The sequence below is a fragment of the Triticum dicoccoides genome, chromosome 1B (genome assembly GCF_002162155.2).
Source record: "Triticum dicoccoides isolate Atlit2015 ecotype Zavitan chromosome 1B, WEW_v2.0, whole genome shotgun sequence".
In the NCBI taxonomy this organism is placed as follows: Eukaryota; Viridiplantae; Streptophyta; class Magnoliopsida; order Poales; family Poaceae; genus Triticum; species Triticum dicoccoides.
The window spans coordinates 155,108,936-155,116,649 of record NC_041381.1 but is presented as its reverse complement, the minus strand read 5'-3'; positions in this window follow the sequence as shown (position 1 = coordinate 155,116,649).

Genomic DNA, 7,714 nt, shown 5'->3' with positions numbered 1-7,714 from the left:
AGCTTACCACGCTGGCTTGACGCTTTGCGCAGAAACCGTGATCCTTGGTAATGGGTGGGGGAACCTCGGAGCTCTTGAATAGCACCTTCCAGGCATCTTCGTGCGTTGTGTCGAAGAGCCTGGACAAAGTTTGGTGCTGAGCCGGGTCGAACTCCCACAAGTTGAAAGCCCGTCGTTGACACGGGAGGATCCGGCGGAAGAGCATGACCTGGACTATGTTGAGAAGCTTAACCTTCTTGTCCACCAAGTTTTGGACGCAGGTTTGGAGTCCGGTCACCTCTTCCGGATTACCCCACGACAGGCCCGTCTCTTTCTAGGAGGTGAGCCGTGTGGGGATGCCAGATTGGAATTCGGGGGCCGCTGCCCATTCAGGGTCACGCGGCTCGGTGATGTAGAACCACCCCGATTGCCACCCTTTGACGGTTTCCACAAAGGAGCCCTCGAGCCAGGTGACGTTAGGCATCTTGCCCAACATGGCGCCTCCGCACTCTGCTTGCCGGCCGCCCACAACCTTCAGCTTGACATTGAAGGTCTTCAGCCATAAGCCGAAGTGGGGCTGGATGCGGAGGAAGACCTCGCACACGACGATAAATGCCGAGATGTTGAGGATGAAGTTCGGGGCCAGATCGTGTAAATCCATGCCGTAGTAGAACATGAGCCCCCGGACAAATGGGTGAAGAGGGAAGCCCAGTCCACGGAGGAAATGGGGGAGAAACACGACCCTCTCATGGGGCCTAGGGGTGGGGATGAGCTGCCCCTCATCTAGAAGCCGGTGCGCGATATCATTGGACAAGTATCCGGCTTTCCTCAACTTTTTCATTTGCCCCTCCGTGACGGAGGAAGCCATCCACCTGCCTCCCGCTCCGGACATGGTTGGAGAAGGTCGAGGTGGGAAGTGCGGACTTGGGCGCTGGAGCTCGAGTGCGTAGGAATGGATAAGCGAAGGAGGAGGAAGGCGTAGATGGAAAGGGTGGATCCTTATCCCCTTATATGGGCGGCCGAAACTATGTGCCCCCACCAGCCTAGTAAAACTCGCTTATCTCCCAAGCGCCATGATTAATGGCGCGGTTGGGTTACCCACGCCTGTATTGATGAGAATCCCAGAATAAGGGGACACGATCTCCGCTTTGACAAGACGTGCCAAGGAAACCGCCTCGCTAAACGCGCTAAGGTGGGACGTAAAACGATTTGAATAAAGGCTTGGCCGTGACATGATGTCGCACTGCGGAATACGTCAGCAGATTAGATTTGTACGAATATTATTCTCTCTATGGTGGTATGTGGAACTTATTTTGCAGAGCCGGACACTATCCTTGTGTTCAACATCTTCTATGAAGTACTCGGAGGAGGAACCCGCCTTGCAATGCCGAAGATAATTTGTGCGCCGGACTCATCGTCATTGAAGCCTGGTTCAGGAGCTACTGAGGGAGTCCTGGATTAGGGGGTGTCCGGATGGCCGGACTATGACCTTTGGCCGGACTCGCGGACTATGAAGATACAAGATTGAAGACTTCGTCTCATGTCCGGATGGGACTTTCCTTGGCGTGGAAGGCAAGCTTGGCGATACGGATATGTAGATCTCCTCCCATTGTAACCGACTCTGTGTAACCCTAGCCCTCTCCGGTGTCTATATAAACCGGAGGGTTTTAGTCCGTAGGACGAACAACAATCATACCATAGGCTAGCTTCTAGGTTTTAGCCTCTCTGATCTCGTGGTAGATCTACTCTTGTACTACCCATATCATCAGTATTAATCAAGCAGGAGTAGGGTCTTACCTCCATCGAGAGGGCCCGAACCTGGGTGAAAACATCGTGTCCCTTGTCTCCTATTACCATCCGCCTAGACGCACAGTTCGGGACCCCCTACCCAACATCCGCAGGTTTTGAAACCGACACTCTCCCTCTCTCCTTGCTGGTTCAAGGCACGGGAGACGTCATCGGGCTACACGTGTGTTGAACGTGGAGGCGCCGTTATTCGGCGCTTAGATCGGAATCAACCGCGATCTAAATCGCTACGAGTACGACTCTTTCATCCGTGTTCTTGTAACACTTCCTCTTAGCGATCAACAAGCGTATGTAGATGCACTCCCCTCTCTCTTGTTGCTAGTATCTCCATAGATTGATCTTGGTGATGCGTAGAAAATTTTGAATTTCTGCTACTATCCCCATCAGATGGAGCATCCACCAGAGATTGAAGGATCGAGCATCTACAGGGTGCCGTTTGTGAGGGTGTCATGCCAGAGCGAGCCGGTGGAGTCTTTGTCGAACAAACCCAACTGCAAGAGGAGAAAAGTAGTTGGCCCAATGATGCTTCCCCGCCATCCTCTCCCTCGTCATTCACATCGTCTCATGGGGTGGCTGTCTGCTGCCGAGGAATAGGAGGGGAGTGCCCCCCCCCCCCCAGTCCAATAGTCGGGCAAGTTGTGAATTGTCAGGAGGAGCTTAGGGTTGTCAGTATTTGCAAGATGTGAACTGTGTTTTGTGTTGTGTATTTTGAGAGTACTTTCAGATATGAATGTCTTTTGAATTTTAGATTTGCAGTATTGAGCATATGAAGTATTTTGTGAATTCTAGAGATCTATTTTTAGCACTTAAAAAATGTAGTTTCATAGGAGTATAAAAGTGCAGACAATGTGATTCTCAGAGAAGAAACTGCAAGTTTCAGTTTTAGATAAGAAACTGCAAGTTCAGTTTCGGATAAGAAACTGCAACTTTTAGAGGCAGAGCATTTATATTAACATAGCCTTTTCAAACAGGGTTAACATCATGTTGGAAGTTTTATTCATGGTTGAAAATGGAACTACCAGCCAGTTAACATCATGCTGATCAACATTCACGCATAGCACATCTTCATATGATGCACAGTCAAAAAGATATGCTATTTTCAAAATGCCCACACAATGTCGAGTGTGCAAAACACAGAGAAAACAAGGGACAAAGTTTTGGCAAGTGTTGGACGTGGTGTGCGTAGATGACAATGGGGACCCACATGTCAATAAAGGCAGAGGCAACAAATTTGAGATATTTTCCCTGCACAGGTGGAATCGAACCCGGGCGGAACAACTGTCGGGTAGTGTCACTTGGCCACTAGGCTAGTTCAGTAGTTTCGTTACTAATAAGGAACTTCCTTAGGTGGTCGGATCCCCTCATGCGCCTTTGTGCGCTCGCCGCGACGCTGCTGTCTGCCATTGTGAACATGCTGAACAAACGAGACGAATCTGGAGAGGACTGTACATGGAGAGGCGGACAGGCGGGACCCACCAGGTCTATGGTCGTACGCAAGCAAGTGCCTCATCAAATAAATACTTCCTCCTAATTGTATACTGACATTGGGGCCCACAGGTTTGTCAACATAGTTACATTTTGTTAGGTGCTTCAACGTAGTTACTATAGGAGATGAATTCACAACGAAGCGGGGGAGCTTGCAGGTATCATTTATTATCACTGGGGCAGCAAGTATCAGCTGGGTTTTGGGCTGCCCCGTCTAGGCTTTCTTTTTTAACTTGCGCAGCCCACGACCTCGGATTGGAGGTCCATAGGCCGGTCGATACAAACAGGTCTATGGACCTCCCATCCAAGGTTTTATTTTTCCTGAAACATCGGCAGCCCAATTTATGTATTTTTTTGAAGAAAACGTAGAGGTCTGTTCTATTTTTTTATATAAGAATAGGAACGCCTGGTCCAACTTATGTTTCCCTTCTAACTATATTATAGATATTTAAATTATTTTATATGTTATTATATATTATCTTTATTGTCATCATATATTTAATAGATACTTACATATGTAATAAAACAATATCCCACATCTTATTAAATTATAAAAATAATTTCTCAACAATAAAATCCTGGATTTTTTTTGGCATGAAAATCCTAGTGATTGTGTACAAAAGCTTGGTAAGATTTAAGGACGAATGTAATAATAGATCACTTATTATTTAAATATATTTATAACAAAATGCTCAGCCCCTGTTTATTTTTTGATAACATTGCTGGCCCAACCCAACATTATAATTAGAATCAGCCCGGCAAAATCGTGTATTTCGAGAAAAAGCAAATGGCCCGTAATTTTTTAGGAAAAAAATAAATGGGCCACATGGACGCTACATTATTTGTTCACCTAGCCCAGCTAATGGACTATAATTCAAAAAAAGATCAAATTGGCTGTAAATTCTACCCCGCAAAAAAAGACTGTAAATTCTGAAAAAATGGGTTGAATACATGCCACATTTTTGGAGGCTGAAATGTGGGCCAATAGGTCGAAGCCAACGCAAGTCGTTGTCAACTTAGTCAACAAATGATTCTGACATCATTAGCCATTGGATTTACATCCAACGACCGGCATCCATCTTCAATCTCTTGTCTTCTTCCTCCAGCGCTGCCGGGACCACCTCTCGCCTCCTGCTGCTAGCAGCTCTGCTTAGCATGCTTCGCTGTGAAGCGCTACTCCACCGTTGGTCAGGCTATCCCTCCACCCCTCCACACCTCATGTTCTTCTCCACCGACTGTCGAACCACACCGCACCAGAACCAGTTAACCCTCGTACACCTCTCCGTCTGCGGCTCTACTCCCGCGTCCTCCCATCTCCAGCTCGTTGCTGTCTAGGGCCTCGCCCTCGTCCACCACCTTGGATGCGCTCGGTGCGACGTGGTCAACGAACGACACCATCGGAAGTAGACTGTGCGTGGAGAGGCTGACAACTGGGTCCACGGCCGCACGCAAAGAAATGCCTCCTTATTACACGCAAAATAATGATTCCTCAACCTGACAGCGGGGACTCACCGGAAGGGCCTCTGTATTTCGCAAAAAAACGTTCCCCCCGCTGACAAGTCAGACCCACCAGCTATATCTTCGCACGCAAGGAAGTGCCTCCTTATTACGCACAAAAAAATGAATACCCCCTGCTAGCTGGGACCCACCATAGTGGGAGGCTGACTTGTGGGCCAACTAAGTTGACGGGGACGGAGGGCTTTGTCAACTTAGTCAATATGAACGATTCTAGCTCCATTGACTGTATGATGTCCATCCAACGGCCGTAGCACTTCCTCAACCTCTGGTCTTCTTGCTCCAGCCGCCTGAACCAGCACCGGTCGTGCCGCGTGCTCCTGCCTCCTGTGGCCAGCTGTGATGCCGCGGAGGCCTCACCGCCCACTACTACTCCCACCGCTGGCCAGGCCATACCTCTACTCACCCACACCCCCTGTTATTCTATGGGCGACGACGGCAGCCTCACACCGCAGCCGAACTAGTGAACCATCATACTCCTCTACGCGTGGGCATCCACTGCCGCGTCTTCCCCGGCTCCATGCCGTCCCCTTCCTAGGCCTCACTGTCATCCACCGCCCTGGTGCTCTCGGTGCGGCATGGTCAACATGGTCAAGGAACGACTTCCATCGAAAGAGTACTGTATGTTGATAGGCTGACAGCTGGGTCCAGGGCAGCCGCAAGGAATTGGCTCCTTATTACACGCAAACTAATTATTCCTCCACCTGACAGCGGGGAGCCACCGGACGGGCAATCATATTTCATGAAAAAAACATTTCCCCCCTGACTGCTGGGACCCACCAGCTACATCTTCGCATGCAAGGAAGTGCATCCGGGCAAAAAAACGATTTGCCCCCCTGACGGCTGGAACCCACCAGCTACATCTTCGCACGCAAGGAAGTGCCTGACAGTCGGACACCACCTGGTCGAAGCATATGTAGCGTTGTCATTCTGGTCACGAACGTGTACGTACATACTAGTCGATGTAGAGGCGCGCACGTAGCATGTACACATACGTACAACGGCCAGTATGCAAGAAAGAAAATACGGCCACGTATGTACATACGGGCGGGGTCTCGAACGCCTACTCGCTCATACGTACGGCTAGGGCTCGTGTACATGGCTGGGTCGGAATGGAGAAACTACATCATTGTCGTGTTCATGAGGAGGCAACGGAATGTGTCGTGTTCATCGGGAGGCAACGGAATGTGTGGGAGCCAACCGGCTTGTACGGAACAGCCAATGGAAATGAGGCCTGGCATACCGCAGAACGGAGGAAACGACCTTGTGTTCGACCGGCCACGTTCAAAACGGGATCCTGTTCATCAGGAGGAGTCTGGCATACCGCAAAACGGAGGAAACGGACTTGTGTTGGACCGCCTACGGTCAAAACGGGGTCCTGTTGATCAGGAGGGGTGTGGCGTACTACAAAACAGAGGAAACGGACTTGTGTTGGAGCGCTATGGTCGAATTATGGGTCCTATTCATCGAGAGGGGTGTGGCATACCGCAAAATGGAACTCCACATGATATTGTTCATCTCCACCGTCGACCTCCTCCAGCCTCCACGGGCTATTGTTCATCCACCGTCAACCTCCTGCAGCCTCCACCTGCGACTGTTCATCCACGGGCTCCTGTTCATCCAGCCTCCACCGCGCTACTCCATTGGCTACTGTTCAACCACTCCTCTCCACGGGCTCCTGTTCAACCACCCCTCCACGAGCTACTGTTCATCCAGCCCTCCACCATCTACTGTTCATCCTGCCCTCCACGGGGTCATCCTATTCATCCAGCCCTCCACGGGGTCCTGTTCATCCAGCCCCAACCGGCTCGATCGATCGGGGTCCTGTTCATCCAGAGGCAACACCACAGGGTCCTATTCATCCACCCCCACTAGGAACTGTTCATCCAAACCCCCCAGCAATGCTCACTGTTCATCAAGGGAAGGAGGCAGCAGGGTTCGAACCCATATGTTAGCACAGCAGTAGCGAAGGAATCACTCGGGTTCAGTAGCGTAGCTAGTGTAATCGCTCGGGTTCAGTTCGAGCCCAATGCCTCGCTTGGGTTCAGTTAGAGCCCAATGCCTCGCACACACGCGCGTCGTGTATGAGAGAAACGCGCATCGCTCGGCCCCCGACCACCCACCGTAACCGGGAACTCGCCAAAATTTTCCTCGCCCTCGCTTCTACCACGGTTTTTCCCGTCATGGACGGCACAAAGAATGTCATGTAGCTGCGTCTCCGGCCCGCCCAGGATGAAAAGCCCATTTTCTGTCATGATTTTTTGTCATAGAAGTAGGAGCCCACCACATCTATGATGATACTGGGTTTTGTCACAGTTATCGTCATAGAAGTGTCATAAGTATGATAGAAAAAAAACTCGTTCAGCCCAAAATGTCACGGATGTGTCTTTTTTTTGTAGTGAATATGTGGACTCATGTGCGCCACCTCAAAAGAGTTAATTACAGTCGTAGTTTAGGATAGCCACATCTCAGTTAAAGTATATTGTCATGGATCATTCAAACATGTTGAGCTTGCCTTTCCCCCTCATGCTAGCCAAATTCCTTGCACCAAGTAGAGATACTACTTGTGCTTCCAAACATCCTTAAACCCAGTTTTGCCATGAGAGTCCACCATACCTACCTATGGATTGAGTAAGATCCTTCAAGTAAGTTGTCATTGGTGCAAGCAATAAAAATTGCTCTCTGAATACGCATGATTTATTAGTGTGAAGAAAATAAGCTTTATACGATCTTGTTATGGAAGCAATAAAAGCGACAGACTGCATAATAAAGGTCCATATACAAGTGGCAATATAAAGTGACGTTCTTTTGCATTAAGATTTTGTGCATCCAACCATAAAAGCGCATGACAACCTCTGCTTCCCTCTACGAAGGGCCTATCTTTTACTTTATGTCTTTTACTTTATGCAAGAGTCAAGGTGATCTTCAC